At 43.6% G+C, this 16778-nt stretch overlaps 1 protein-coding gene across 6 annotated transcripts in view; it reads right to left on the reverse strand.

Moving 5' to 3' along the window:
- LOC134536272 (glutamate-gated chloride channel) overlaps nucleotides 1-16778 on the reverse strand; it is a 108817-nt gene that overhangs the window by 63071 nt on the left and 28968 nt on the right. For 3 of the 6 annotated variants that reach the window (XM_063375991.1, XM_063375994.1, XM_063375993.1), the window contains exon 2: nucleotides 13004-13201. The exons of the other annotated variants lie outside the window; for them this stretch is intronic. The gene's annotated coding sequence lies outside the window, so the exon portion shown is untranslated. The remainder of the gene's footprint in view (nucleotides 1-13003; nucleotides 13202-16778) is intronic. 6 annotated transcript variants of the gene reach the window in all.

A 16778-nucleotide genomic window follows, 5' to 3' on the forward strand; every position in this document is an offset into this window, starting at 1 on the left:
CTCGTCTTCACTTCGATCCATCACAACCAGAGCGACTCGCCAGCACAGACGATTCAAGTTAAACGAACGGCCGTGTGTCCCGACACAGCTCCACCGATATTTTTATTTCCATTTTCTCATTACTCCTAGCTAAGGGTTATTTCTGTAAATTTTGAAACTATACATGTCTTGCATATATTGCTATTTCACAAACATTTTCAACAGATATTTACTAAGTGTAGGTATATAAGGGTCGTGCAAGTGTTTGTAATTATTATAACTAGCATCTCTTCTTACACACATTATACTAATCTTAGTAAATATCCGTTGAAAATAGTTGTAACAGAAGAACATGCGGAAAACAGTAAAGTGTTCAATTTATAGAAAGAGCCATTAACTAATAATAATGATGAAAAAAGGAAAATATCCACGTGGCGTGTGAAACCCAGCTTTAAGCCGTATTGTTGTCTTTATATATTTTCGACAATATGAAAAAATAAAATAATATATATTTTGCATAGCCTACAGATTAATAAATTTTATTTCGGTTTCGAATTCACTGCAGAACCATACTGACCGCCTTTTATGAATGACAAACCGAGCAATTCCGCAGCCTTAGCCACAATTCACAAGGTACTCAGCAAACTTAGAAATGTTCAAAATTAGCTCAAATTTGCCCAAATTTGTCACTTTTTGAATGAAATACGATGGGGAATGACTCTCGTAAAACCAGCATAATATATATTACTTCATCGTCCTTTCTGTTATTGCAGTGCATGTGACGAAATTTAAATGCTTTAGTTTTGCCTGCGATTTTACCGTTAGTAATTTTATAATACACAAGTATACAAGGGCGTCGCCAGGGGGGGGGGGTAGGGGGGGCAGTTGTCCCCCCTAGAGCCCTAGAGATTCAAATAAATGTAGCCAAATGCAAAGAAATACATAGGTACTTTTCCCACAACTTCCCCCCCCCCCGCCCCTAGCAATCGACTGGCCATCGGCTGGCGAGGCCCTTGTAAGTATAATTTATTTTCACAGAGATATAGATGAAAAAAAAGATAAAACACTATGTCCGCGGCTGGTAGTGCTCGAGTTATAGCGGGTAGCACGGCCGCTACTGAAGCACAGAGAGTGTGTGTTCAGACCTGCTGGTAGCGACGGCTGAGGGAAATGTGACCTGAAGGGTTTCTGTTTCGAGCGCCGCGGACCACCCGAGAGGTCACAAGGGCCGAAGGTCACGCAGGCGGGAAGAATCTCGGAATAACTGTGCTTTGATCACGCCCGCCTCCATCAGCCACCCTCTGAGGTCTCTGACTTGGAGTCGCAGGGGACCTGACACTCCGTCGGCTCCGACGACGGGAGACTCGCGCCCGCAACGCTTTGGGCCGAAGCCTCCTTAAAAAGGGAATATTAAAGCATGCGAATATATATGTTTTGGTGACCTTCCGGATAGTTGCAGGCACCTGACGGGGACGCCGATGCAGCCTCTAGTGGACTGCGAGATGCTCTCGACCTCAGCGCATGTTTGGGGTCTCCGCTGGTGGATCACGTGACTACAAGGGGCGTAGCCCCGGGGGGAGGGTCCCCCTGGAACTAAGAGGCCCCTCACTGAGGGGGCCCGCAACAGCGTGACTGTGGAACTGGATTTGATGAACTTAAACGTCCAAACTACGTTATTATGGAAAACGTTCTGTGCATTTTAAAGCTTTCTGCCTATCGCATGCATTCAGGCCAAAATATTGGTAGCAGTTATAAGTATAGCTTGGCTTCTGGCTACAACCCAGGAGCCGAGCTGCTTCAGACAATGGCCGTGAAAGCCTGCGAACATTATATTGGTAGCATACAACATACGAACACCGAATCCAGAGACGACGTGACATAGCATAACCAATGAACAGAACACAAAGGTACTTCTATTAATGTTTCAAGTAATTTAGAAATGACTTCACTAAGACGGTAGGAGGGCTAGTCTTCACACGGCGCGCGTCCAGGATGCCTTGCGAGAGGAGGGGAGGGAAAGGACCAGGATGCTGCCGGCAGGACACACAGGACCTGCTCTCCCCAGGGGAGGTGGTGGTGGGGGGGATCGATGTGGCAGCCCTGCAGAATCCCTGGAGGGGGTGAGGGGGGGGGGGTCTCCCGGCGCCGCCCGAGTCTGCATCAAGGTTCGTCCGAGTTCCACAGATCCCTCTTATTTCTGCGATCTCCCAGGATTCCATCTCGGCATGCAGTCGCCCGATCCCCTGTGACGAACTACTGACTAACATTTTGGTGCCTGCTTTTTTTCAAACTAAACAAATTAAATGTAAATTATAAATGTATACAAACGAGTAAAAACTCGGTCAATAAATTTTGGCCGCAGTTTCGTCACAAAAAAAAAAAGGTTCAAAACATTTGTCCAATGGACGATAACAATGTTTTGGCTTCTACAGTTTTTATGGCTTGATGGCTTATGGTTTTGGCTTGATGTTTAAAAGTATTAAGAGATTTTCAAAAGCAATGGCACATCATCTACACACAGTATTATTTAATTTTTAGTCATTCCCGAGATAATAATTCATTACTGAACGCCGAAGACTTCACAGGGGAAGCTATTTGTAGCAATGAGGTAACTATTACCTCCAGGCATTCCATTGAAAAATGCGCTATGCTGTAGAGTAATTAATTAATAGAAAAAAATTATGATTTAAGAGTGGTTGATACCAAGTTCACAACTATAGGTCTCTCTCTCTCTCTCTCTCTCTCTCTCTCTCATCCTTAAAATGAACTTTCGAAATTATTTTAGTGATTATTCTCAAGTAATTAAAACATTTTAACAGAAATTTTATGAAAGAAAAGCAAAAATGTGTTTTTGAACATCCAAAAATGTCCCGAACTTGTTCATTAAAGTATTTATAAGGGACCCTATATAGCATTTTGCATGCTGAACGTTACAAGAGTAACATGATACTGCATCATTCAGTGCACAACATGAAGTGCTGCGTGGAACGTGTGGAAGTTAGAAATTTTGTACAGAATTCTATCACGGCTATTACAAAGACTGGGAACGAGTTTGTAATGTTTGTTAAGCGACATCCACAACAAAAAAAAAATTTGTAGTGTTTAACAAGAAGAAATTATTATTATTGTGAATTGTGTGGGATAAAAAAAAAACTATCTGAAAATGGAATCCACGATTATTTTCGGGGCACTGGTCACAGAACGATTAGAAAACCCACTGTAAACGGAGATATATGCGAGGGTTATGTTTATAGTCCCGGAAATTTCGCGGATTCCTCTGGCCTCAGGATAGAATTCAAAGTTATAGGTGTGCTCGACCCATGTTTACTTTCCCATTGGTTAATTTCTTAGTGAGAACATTTTTACCCTTGTTATTTGGCACTACCTGATTCGCTTACTTCTCTCCTAGCTGGGCATCATTGGCTCACGGTCGTAGAGGGGCGTCTCCAGACAACTGCGGTCCAATCATGAACACACTGCGACAGTGTGGAGGTTTGCATTCTAGCTTGCGACTAAATGAATGCGCGAAAATTCCGTGGCTCTAGTTATGTTCTTTAGTTGCCACGGAAATTTTTCTGTTGTCCCCCGATAAGAAAAAAAAAATTGTGATTTGTTTAACTTTTTTTTTTATATTGTGAAGGCCGGAGCGAGGAATGAACAGCCTGTACGCAGTGAGGCGATGATCGATGGCGGAGATGCGTTCCCAAAGCCTCGACTCATATTTCATCCCCTATCTCGCCGGCCCACTCCGCAGAAGAAGGGAGGGGAAAAAAATATCCATTTCCGCACTCCGGGCTGCTCGTGAGTCATGACGCAATCAAACGTCATTACGCAATGTTCGTTCGGAGGGTTGATGGATGAATAATGTCGCGCCAGCGAGTAGTCGAGAGCAGATCCACTGTCAGGCGACATCTTCCGCTGTTTGACAGAGAACTTGTCTCGATGGCATGTCCTGCCCTTCCCGGCATGGAAATAATCCTGTACCATAAGGGTGACTTTGTCTCAACACTTCTTGGCGCTGGATTTAAACAATACCTCAGGAACTATATCGAATTTTTTTTTAAAGAATGGAGTAATTTTTATATGTTTCATACTCTTTACAAAAAGCGTGAGTAAAGCAAAAGATGAACATAAAATATATTGAAATATACCCCTCGCCTTAAAAGTTTCACCTCTAATCGGATCAACTGGTATAGTAAAGGTTGTATGTTTTAATTTTTTGCATAATATGCTATTATAAATTAAAGAACTTTGAAGAAGAATAAAGCGCCTAGAACAATAAAATATATTTAATCAATAATGAAATGTAAATGATGCCAAATTGGTTGCCGTATCAAGCTTGTCTTGGTAAAAAAAAAATACGGAGAATGAATTTTTATAGCAGCAACTGCTGACGCTACACGTATTTGAAGTACTAACCCCGATAGCCTGATCCGTTGAGAAGTTTGAACAGGTTGTGACCTGTCAGTCGGCCTCCAGAGCCGGAAGAATGAGGTCGTGTTTACCGAGTCCGTCACGCATCCGGAAATCTTGCAGATTCGTCCGGCCTCAGGGTAGAATTCAAAGTCACATTGTGTGATCAATCCCTGTTTGGTTTCCAATTGGTCGATTTCCTAGCAAGAACCTTATTTTAATGCTTGTTAATTGTCACTACCTGATTTGTTTACTTCTCTCCTATATGGACATCGTTAGAGACCGGAAAAATTCGCGGATTCATTTCACGACAGCCTAAAATTCATATAGTTATACCTCAGTGATGCCTCTGCTATTGGCTCACAACTCACCTGGAGGACTCTGGGCCAATGAGAAACACCCAACAAAAGCTTTATCTAATCACAGGCTGCTACGTTGGGACGTCTCACAAGACAGCAGCCAATGAGTGGGTGGCATTTGACCGAGTGTATGTAGAACTATGGAGTTCATCCTACAGGTCATTGAACCCGCGAATTTTTCCGGTCCCTATCAATTACAATCCAGCTACACCGTAAACAATTTTTTTGTACTTTTTCAGGTAAAATCCTTGTAAACTCAGTTGCCAGCAATATCACTTGTAAAAGTACAAGGCAAAGTTTTGTACCATTTGTAATTTTACAAAAAACCCCATTCCATGCTTTCAGATCATGCTAGGCCCGACAAAATAATTACTTCTAAGTTCATAAAAATCGTTAAATAATGATTTATTTTATACGGAAAAAAGCATTTATAAAAATTAAATATGGTTACATTACTAAATTTTTAAAATAAAGAGCAAACCCACAAAATAATAAAAGCAAAATAATCGAGGATACCACTCCTAACGCTCGCGCGAGACGTGGCATATAATCAATTTTAAACATGTGTTTATATTAATATTGAATACTGGGTATTCAAATGAACTTTTTTAATTTCATTGCATTTACGCTTTAAAAACAGTATTTATAATATCACTCCAGTCCTTTTATTATTTTATTTCTATTGATTATTTGCAATGCAAAATTAAAGTTATTTTTAAATACGCCGAATAAGTACGCACGTACATAAGTACAAGTACACGTATTTTAAAATTATTATTTTTTAATCCTCCATTTTGTTTGCTGTCCGACGCTCAGCCCGTCGCGGGGAGTGTCGCAAGCAGGGCGGTAAGGGCGACCCGACACCGCGGCGGCGGGGGACAATCGCCCTTACAGCCCTGCTCGCGACCCAAGCGCGCACATCGATTATCCCGCGGGCGACTCGCTCAGATACGATCAGGCGGTCGACCACTATCGACCCGCAGAGGGAAGCCACGTCAAATGGCCGCTGTTTGTTTGGCTTGGTTGGCAGGCCTGGGCAGCTGGGTGGGGTGGGAGGAGTATTGTAGGCAGATACAGTCCGGCTGAATCGGAACACTTTGGTGGCTGCCGCGATTTGTTATTTGCAACAAAAAAAAAAAAATCACCCTGGCAAAGTAATATCTTGTATAAACATCATATATATTTTATAAAGTTGCGAATTCTGTGAAATTCCTGCAAGGAAGAAATTATTCGCGAAGAAGTCGTGGACAGTATGAGCTGTGCAGCTTTGACTTTCAGTTTTATTTGACGATACAGTTACATAAGCCATGGCTGGCAAAATAGGCACGGCTTTTTAAATGGTTCCATCGAACAATGTTGAATATATAATTCCAAATTCGTTTGCATACTTATCGCACTGTCAAGTTAATGTCTCGGCCCAAGGAAGCGAGACATTTATTGATATTACAGCATGCACGGAACGTGCCTGGGGAGTGATTACAAATTGGGAGGTAACAGATCATACCTCAAGCGATCATAGAATGATTCAATTCTATGTAGACCTTCTTCCTACTAATATTGCTACTGTCACTGTCCCTAGGACCTGTTACATTCATAAGGACACAAATTGGAAACAATTTGATGAAGTACTCCTGCAGAAGGTGCAGGAATATCAGGAGAGGCTTGAATCTGACTCAGTCGATGTGAGAGCACAAGCAATTACAAAGATAATACAGGAGACTTGTGAAGCTGTGCTGAGGAAACGCAAAAATAACCGCGTTGGAAATCCCTGGTGGACGAGCGAACTCGAAGATGCACGTAAACGATTGAGGGCAGCTAGGTGTCGGCTGTCCTCTCTGCAAGGAGCAGATCGTGAGGAGGGTTCGCGGCGGTATCGGCAGCTCCGCCATGAATATAACCACCGAGTAAGGGAAGTCAGACTGGAGTCATGGAGAAGTTTTGTGGAAACTGAAGGTAACAAGGACCCCTGGGGAATAGTGTACAGAATAGCTGCTCAGAGGCGGCGAGTGGCCAGTGTGATGCATGGATTGAACATAGGCAACCAGTTCAGCACGGATATAGTGGAGAGTTCTGTCGAGATGATGGGAATGATTCTCCCTGATGACTCCCTTGTCGGAGAGAGCAACTCGCATGCGCACACCAGAATGAACATCTTAGAACCATACCATGCGGAGGACACTCCTCCCTTTAACAGGGAAGAGCTTACGGATGCAGTCAATAGTATGAAAAACAAAAAAGCCCCTGGTCACGATAAAATAACGGCAGAAATACTTAAGAGAGTCTACCCCAGGATTTCAGAACAACTATTGCAGTTATACAATAAATCCCTCGATGAGGGAAAATTTCCGAAGACCTGGAAAAAGGGCATCCTTAGAGCCCTATATAAAGGTGATGGGAAGGACCCGGCTAATGCGAAATCTTACCGGCCTCTCACACTACTGCCAGTCCTGGGGAAAGTTCTCGAAAAGTTAGTTAACAGGAGGCTTACCCACCACCTTGATCAAGTGGGGGGATTGCACATCCGTCAGTACGGCTTTCGATCGGGTGTTGGAACGGAAACCGCTCTGCATGACCTCCTCAGCAGTGTGGGGCGATGTACGGAAAAATACCTGATGGGGATTTTCCTGGACATCGCCAGTGCCTTTGACACTGCGTGGTGGCCGGGGGTCCTCAGCCGGCTGAGAGAGCTGGAGTGTCCTCAGAACCTCTACTCCTTGTTGTGTGACTACTTTCGCAACCGCATAGCTGTGGTGGAATTGCGGAATGCGGAAGTAGAAAAGACTTTGTCAAAGGGCTGCCCCCAGGGCTCCGTGCTTGGACCCTTGTTGTGGAACATACTGTTCGATGGATTCCTCCGGACTCGGCTGCCTGAGGGTTGCGAGATCTTTGGGTATGCTGATGATGGACTTATTCTCGTCTCAGGTTGTTCCAGGGCTGCTCTAGAGTGGCGGTGTAATGAGATCTTGGTGCAGATTTCATCCTGGGCTGACTCGGTGAAACTTCGGTTCTCATCGGGAAAGTCCAGATGTATGATGCTAAAGGGCAAGTTTAGCGGAGCCTGGGCTCACTACCCACAAGTGAGCCTTGGGGGTGAGCGCCTAAAATTTACCACCACTCATAAGTATCTGGGAGTCTTACTGGATGATCGGCTCTTATTTGCTAAGCATTTAGAGTACGTTTCCCAAAAGGCTGTGGTGATGTTTCATCGCCTCCGAGGATTGTCCCCGACCAACCGAGGCCTATCGTCGCCCACGCTGGCTTGTCTGTATAGGGGGGTGTTCATCCCAATCATGACTTACGGTGCAGTTGCATGGTGGCATCGTTCAGGACTGGTACACATGAGGAGGAAACTGCAGTCGGCGCAGCGTGCTGCCCTTCTTGCGGTTACCGGGGCCTACCGTACCGTATCCAATGACGCTCTGCAGGTTCTCGCTGGGGTGATCCCACTGGATCTGCTTGTGGCTGAAAAAGGGCAGCTTGCTGCCCTGAAAGCTGCGGGCACCCTCAGGCCGGAGGACCACATAAGGCTCAGAGAAGGGACCATGGGGCAGTGGCAGCGCAAGTGGGAAGCAAGTGAAAAAGGTAGGCATACCTATGAGATCTTCCCGAATGTACAAGATCGAATTCAGTGCAAACATATAGAACTGACGCGGGCCACGGTTCAACTTCTAACTGGGCATGGTAACTTCAAGGCCAAACTACACCAATTTGGTTTAGCAGAGAATCCGCTGTGTGGGCACTGCCACACAGTGGATGATGTCAGGCATGTGCTGCATGATTGTGAAAAAGTTGAGGATCTTCGTGAACAGCTGAAGTTCCACCTGGGTCTGATTGGGTGTGACTACGACCTTGCAAATGTGGTGGCACGGAAAGAGAGTTGGGTTCTCTTCCGTGAATTTGCTCGGAGAGTCATAGTGAAACTTCAAGTGGCAGACGAAACTGAGCCACTGGCTCCGTGAGCATTCTCCCTTGCAACTGTCAGCGGAGTAGTATTCAACTACTACTGAGGTACTTGGACTATGTACTCCTGGATAAAGCACGCACAGGATTATTGACTACCTACTGGTTAGTCAGGGCCCAAACGGGACCTGGCCCCAGTGGATGGTCCTCAAATTATGGCAAAACCTGGATGGCTGATGGGTAGCAGGCGCTGAAGCATGTCTGGTAATTTGTATAGGGGTGTATAATAATATATAATCTAAATAAGGAATATAATCAATATATATAACATGTAATGGATACATAATCAATATATGGCATATAAAGGACATGTAATGGACTTATATATATATATACTATGGTGTTGGTTTTGCTGGACTGTGAATGCGCCTGACTTGAACCCTTACCTGCATATTGCCCCATGTGGGGATTTCAGTCTACAGGTTCCTAAGAAGCCACTATGGGTTCCATAGTGGTGGAGGGGACATGTTTTCTGGATCTGATAGTTCAGTAGGAAGGGGCCCTGGACTATACAGATATGTAAGCAGACTCCCAATCTACCCTTAAAGGGCGCACATTTGGGAGGGGCGGAAGGCGGGTGCGTTGGCCTTCGGGCCCCCGAAAACATGTCAAGTTAATAAAATTATTTTTTTTTTTAAAAATTCTAACATAAGTGAAGGATAAAATATTTTACATACACTATTATACGCAAACAAATTTTAGTTTCAAATAACACAATTATAAAACTGAATTAATTTGAAATTTTCAGGTAACATCGACATAAAGTTCATCAGCAAGTTGATGTTAAAGAAATATTCCGGAAGAATATGTTTCTTTCAATCTCATCACCGCTTTTAGCTACCACGCGCTCTTCGCAATTTTAAATTTTCGTTATATCGGAACGTTTGCAAATTTCATCTTACCTGCAGTAAGCCAGTAACCTTTACCTGCAGTAAGACAGTAATATGAACCTGTAAAAGACAGTAACACCCACACTTGGAAGTGCACTCGGTCAATTAAGGCGATGGCTTAAGGTTCGGTATCTCGAGCCATGTTAATTATTTTATTTTCTTGTCATTATTTTTGCTTGAAGGCTTTTCCTGTAAATTCATCGCGATAGCTCTCGTTTCATGCCAATTTTTCTCAAAAAAGATATTTAATAAATATTTCACGAAAATCGGTGAAAAATGTCACGCAAGAGTTCATGACTACAATCACTTACGTTTCATTCGCCGGGTAGAACATGTTTTACCCAACAGAAAATACAAGATTGCTAAGACATAAATCTATACAAATAAAAACGTAAAGGTTCGTTCGTTCAAAATCCGAAATCTCAGAATGATCTTCAACGATCGCTTTGAAATTTTTGCCACAACTTTGAATTTGAATACGCGCATGTTTTTATATACCTATGTCACACATGAGACAGGTAAAAAAAAAGATAAAAATATAGATTTTTAATATTTTCATTGCTATAGGGTGACATATATAGAGATAGAGATATGTATAGATGTATAGGTATATATAGGAGAGATAGAGAGAGAGATAAAGAAAGATATATTTAGATAGAGATGTGAAGAGAGAATTAAATAGATAAATAGAGAGAGAGATGCTTTGTATATGCGTACCTACTTCAAACAAATTACAAAAAAAATAATTGGTTGTCTGTAAAGTTGGTTTATGGACGATAGTTTAAAGTGACAACGTCATAACAAAACATTGATGAAATGATTGCATACTTTTATGAATAAAATTGAATCATTTTTTTAATAATAAAAGAATAAATACTTGAAATTATATCTACTAGTAAACATATTTTTAAAATGCAAGAATAATTAACCTTTATCGCCGAAATTGTTGTTGTAATAAGCAATGAAAACCACATTAACTTTTCAATTCACTTTATAAACAGTCGACGAAACAGTTCACGTGTAGGTGACTTGTAACTAATTTTAAAAACTGGCGTTTAGCTATAAAGTTTAAATATAATTATGAACAAGTTTTCATATAAATAAACTGTAATCAAATATCTATCATCAATTAAATGAATCACCATAATTTTTTAGTCAATTGTAACATAACCTATTATTAACGCACTCGCCGACAGCGTAACGGAACACAGCGTAACGGAACAATTAGCGTAACGGGACACAGCGTAACGGAACAATGTGAGTAACGGGACACTTTTTCGTGCGTGCAGCCGGCGCGGCGTGTATCGATTTATTAGACGTTGTCACGTCAAAAAAAAAAGATTTAGGCATTGCAACGTATGCCGGGCATAAGTAAGTTAGAAATAAAAATGCCTAAGACTGCTGACGTCGTGCGACAGGACTCCGCCGGGCGGGGCAGGGGCGACGGAGCAGGCAGCAACAGGCGGCAACCGGCGGCAACAGGCGAACAGGCATGCCTACAGGCGAACAGGCATGCCTCGGAGACGCCTGCCAATGGCTCCCGGTCACGCGACTGGCTGTTCACTGGCCGCGCGGGGGCAACAAGGACACAAGCGCCTCGGCCGACAGCCTGCGATGATGGATGGGTTACCTATTTCAGTCGAGCTGTGCTCTACCTCATTATCATCCCATTCTTATACTCACTACTCCAGACTCCTTCAGATAAACTGAGAGACAATACCCGCGGATTTACTGGTCTCTGAGTATAGGATATACAAAAAAAGGGGGTTGTCTGAAAAGTCGGTTTACGGACTATAATTTTACGTGAAAGCGTCATAAGAAAACATTAATGAAAAATTGCATACTTTTTTATTTTTAAATATTATTTACAATTTTTTCTAATTTTATTTAAAGAATTGGTTTAAATATAATCACGCCCGCCTTAACCTGTTTGATATTATAGAAGATTTTCTCGCACGGTGGTTGGCCGGTTCTTGCACGCTCGGCTCAGGAGGAACGTGAAAAATTTTCGTGCGTGCAGCCGGCGTTCATCGATTTATAAAACGTTATCACGTCAAAAGATCTAAGAAATTTCCCATTATTAGGGTCATGTATTTTTCGTGAAAATACTTCGAGAATCTCTGAAAGTTAATACATCGTCCGTACTTCGTGATTGGTCGAGTTTTTTTGAGGTGCAGGGCAAGTATAACATCACCAATCACAATACTTCACCACGGAAGCAATAGCGTCCTGAGTGGCCTGGTCAAAAAGGCAATGGCTAGAGATCTGTAAAATTCGCGGATTCATTTCGCGATAGGATAGAGTCCAAATACTTTTGACATTATTTTGCTTCAGTGATTGGGCCACAGTTTATCTGAAGGACTCTGGGCCAATGAAAAATCTTTAACAGAAGAATTAGCGAATCACAATCATTCCAGTCAACAGGTGTTACGAGTCGGTAATCAATCAGCAGATGTAATTTGCACGAGTGCATAGAGGATCATGGAGTCTATCCTTTAGGGATTTGAAATCGCAAATTTTACAGGTCTCTAGCAATGGCTTCTCTCACAGAGGAAGAAACCTCTGATGCGGGCATACTATGTTGCAGTCTAATGTGTGTTCAAATGCTCGCGACAAATGCCTGCCCCGGCCCACTATGTTCTGGTACACCCCTCACAGTCGCGCACAGACATTTTGCTGTCTATTGGTTAGTAGTAGAGAACGGAAAAAACCCTCGGATGAATTCCGCAACAGGCTAAAATTGAAATGCTTATACCTTCAAGCTGCTGCAGCTATTCGCTCACACTATATCTGGAGGATTCTAAGCCATTGACAAACAGTCAACAAATAAAGTATATATTAACGGACGACCCAGTTCGCACTTCTCACAAGTCAGAAGCCAATCAGCCAACGAACAGGTGACATTTTTGGAGTATGCAGTGGTCATTGAACCCGCAAAATTTTTCTCGTTCCTATTTTTTTTTTAAATTCTACCACAATTGAAATATATTCGATTGGATGTTTTGGATATTGTTAATGTTGTTATTGGTTTATTCATCATCGGGGAGTTTCAAAACTACAGATGGCCAAATTGAAAATGCGGTTAAAGTGTAAATTGATACATTATTTATAGATACCTGTCAACTTCGCAATTTCAAATCCCTAAAGGATAGACTCCATGATCCTCTATGCACTCGTGCAAATTACATCTGCTTATTGTTTACCGACTCGTAACACCTGTTGACTGGAATGATTGTGATTCGCTAATTCTTCTGTTAAAGATATTTCATTGGCCCAGAGTCCTTCAGATAAACTGTGGCCCAATGACTGAAGCAAAATAATGTCAAAAGTATTTGGACTCTATCCTATCGCGACATGAATCCGCGAATTTGACAGGTCTCTAATTATTTAGTATCCACTCACCAAAAATTATAACTTGAAAACTCGCAGGTGAACGGTTATGAACAGCGAGGTACACGGGGACTCAGCTGTTCTCTCGCCAGAAGTTGTTCCTGAACTGCCGCAGAGGCGGGGGTGTTTGTGTTTCCGCAGGTAGACCCATCTCCGCCGGAGAGAAGGCGTGCTGATAAAGCTGGATGGGGAAGGAGCCCGCGACAAGGACTGCAACAACGCACAGAGAGAGAGAGAGAGAGAGAGAGAGAGAGAGAGAGAGAGAGAGAGAGAGAGAGAGAGAGAGAGAGAGAGAGAGAGAGAGAGAGAGAGAGAGAGAGAGAGAGAGAGAGAGACGGAGTTGAGGACGGCAGTCCACCGCAAGCCACGGAAGTGGTCGGGTGAGGGGCAGGGGGCGTGGAAGCGAGTCTGCGAACTCAGGCGCGTGGTTGGTTTTTGGAAAATGTTGGAGAGGGGAGGAGGGATGGGGGTTGAACTCGCTCCAACAAATTCCGCCGGCGGAACTCCGCGCCGGGGCTTATCAGCCGGGTTGACGGGAGACTTGCAGCAGACAGCCGTGACCTTTGGTGGCTGTGCCCGGGGAGGCATTCTACAGGCCACGAAGCCTGTGTTCATTCTCTCCCCTGGCGACGACCCGTACAGGCTGTGGCCAGCGGGAAGAGCACAGTCTGTGCAACTCCGCGAAGGACACAGACAACAACCTAACCGGCCACAAACGAGAAACGAATGCCCTATCTCCGCGGAAACCTTGAATTTTTTGGAAACACTTTACCGATAATTAGAGACGGGAAAAATTCGCGGTTTCATTTTGCGATAGGCTAGAATCCAAGTGCGTGTAAATTATTGCCGCTTCAGTGATTGGAACACAGTTTGCCTGAAGGACTGTGAGCCAATGAACGACCCTCGACGTAAGAAGTATCGAATCACAAGCATCCCAGTTAGCAGGTGTCACGAGTCAGTAGCCAATGAGCTGGTGTAATTTTCCCGCGTACATAGAGGATCGTGAAGTCTAGCCTATAGGTCATCGAAACTGCGAATTTTTCCTGTCTCTACCGATAATAGCATAACTCCAAATGATAAACACCTAGAGGCAAGCAGATTTCGCGAAAAGATCCCGAGACTAGCTGAAATTTAAAACACTGTAGCATCGTCTGTGTTTCGTTATTGGGTGGGATTTTCTCTGATACATGTCGACTGTTAAAACACCAATCACAGCCATTCTGCGCATAAGCAAACGCGTCCTGAGTGGCCCGGGGTCAAAAAAGGCAACGACTTCTGTCGCAGACGGCCGACAATCACAGGGAATAAACCTCTGGCGCGGATATACCTTGTTACAGTTTAATAGGCGCTCAGAATTTTTTTTTTCACGAAAAAATGTATGCCCCTATAAATAATTTGTGTTTTGTGTGTCCCATTACATTTCGCAATACCGCGCTCATGGGACATGTACAGAGACCGCACATATTCGCGGACTTATTTCACGATATGCTATAATTAAAATAATTATCTATTTAAGCTGATTTTTCTGCAGGCTTACTGTTACTACTTTCAAAGATAACAACTACTACAGTACCCGCTACACACTCTTCGGCGTTAGGTAATGCAAATCCGTGGGTTAAATGACCTCCAGCAGGACCGACTCCACAGTCGAGTACACAGTCTGCTTGTTGGCTGCTGACTTGTGACACGTTCCAACTTGGTAGCCTGTGCTACGCTACAGCTATGGTTAGGGACTGGAAAAATTCGCGGTTTCAATGACCACCAGGATAGACTCCACGATTCTCTATGTACTCGGGAAACTATCACCTGGTCATTGGCTACCGACTCGGGACACCTGTTTACTGCGATTCTTATGTTTCGATACTTCTTTTGTTGAGTGTTTGCCATTGGCTCAGAGTCCTTCAGGTAAATTGCGGTCCAATCACTGACGCAGCATTAAGCTAAACGAGTTTGGATTCCAGCCTGTCTCGAAAGGGTCGAGGGTCTCTGATTGGTCCGTAGACCCGACCATGTTCCGCTGTGGCCTGGCGCAGAGTGGCATGGTTGCTCGGGCCTCTGACCTCCCACGGAGGAGCGCGCCAACGTAAACCGACGCCAAGCGTCCAACAATAATCCCGAGCGATGTGGGTCCGACAGCCGTCCAGGTCCCGGACACACGGACAGGCGGACAGACGGACAGCGCAGTTGGTCAGAGTTCAGCTGCCTCGTCGCTCGGGGGTGGCCCAACGCCCGCCCGACGACAGCTGCTGTCCCTCGACGACTCCCGATGGAGCCAGGCACTCGCCCATGGGTTCATGGATAGTGCCACATGGTCACCGGCTCTTCAGTTCCGAAACGTCTCACGGATTCCTTCTTTTCACACCTATTTCCGACAGGAACATCAATGTTTTTGACGTGATAACTAGAGACCCGCGAAATTCGCGGGTTCATTTCGTGTTATGCTAAAATTCAAATAATTATATCTTAGTGCTGTTTCTGCCATTGGTTCACTGTTAATCTGGAGGACTGAGGGTCAATTAGAGACCCTCACTCATAGAAGTGTCGAATCACAGGCCACCCAGTCGAGACGACTCGCAAGTCAGCAGCCAATGAACAGTTGGCATTTGCCCGAGTGTGTAGAGGATATTGGAGTCTATCCTGGAGGTCATTGAACCCGCGAATTTCACGGGTCTCTAGTGATAACTAGGGGCACGCAGATTTCGCGAAAACATTTCGAGAATAGATGAAAGTTAAAACACTGTAGCAAAGTCCGTGTTTCGTGATTGGGATAGTTTCTCCCAGGTACATATCGATTGTAACAACACCAATTACAGTGATTCATTGCGGAAGTAAACGCGTCCTGAGTGGTTCGGTAAAACAAGGTGACAACTTCTCTCGCAGACGGCCGCCAATCACAAGGAAGAAAACACAGCTGCGGGTATGCCTTTTTGCAGTCTAGTAAGTGTCCAGAACTTTTCGCGAAAAATGCCTGCCTCTAGTGATAACGTCTTGTAAATCGATGAACGCCGGCTGCACGCACGAAAAATTGTCACGTTCCGACCTTAGACGAGCGCGCAAGAACCGGCCAACCCCCGTGCGAGAAAAATCTTCTATAATATCAAACAGGTTAAGACGAGATTTTTAACTAGTTGTTCGTGATTGTATTTAAACAAATTATTTAAATCTACTTTGCAAAACCTGTAAATAATATTTGAAAATAAAAAAAGAATTCAATTTTTCATCAATGTTTTCTTATGACGTCATCACGTAAAATTATCGTCCGTAAACCGACTTTTCAGACAACCCCCCCTTTTTTTAATCTCGGGTTGGTCGTCACTTCGGCTGTGGATTCGACACCGTTTGAAACTCGTAAAATATGAAAGCTACAGAGCTGAAGTTATGCGCTCGCGCAAATTACACCTGCTCATTCCATGCTGACTTCACTTCCTCGTGTTTGCTATTGTTTAAAGGCTAGTCCTGATTCTTTATACCTACCTTACATTTAATGTCCTGTCACATATATTTTGAAAAACTACTCACTAACTGTAATACAGGTTATCCATAAAAAAATTGTTCCAGTTTCAATGGTACATTATAATTTTATTTAGACTATTTACAACAAATCATACATCAAATAGAAAGTAAACTAAACTAGTTTGTTTTTACAAATTCTCGATATGTGCACCTTCAGTTATACGGCACACATCCAACCTAAACAACAATAATTCTTCCCACACTTTGGAGTAGTGGAAGCAAAAGCCTCTTCAATTCTGTGTCTCAACTCTGGTAAATCATTAGGTAGCGGCGG

The sequence above is a fragment of the Bacillus rossius genome, chromosome 10, assembly GCF_032445375.1.
Source record: "Bacillus rossius redtenbacheri isolate Brsri chromosome 10, Brsri_v3, whole genome shotgun sequence".
Taxonomy (NCBI): domain Eukaryota; kingdom Metazoa; phylum Arthropoda; class Insecta; order Phasmatodea; family Bacillidae; genus Bacillus; species Bacillus rossius.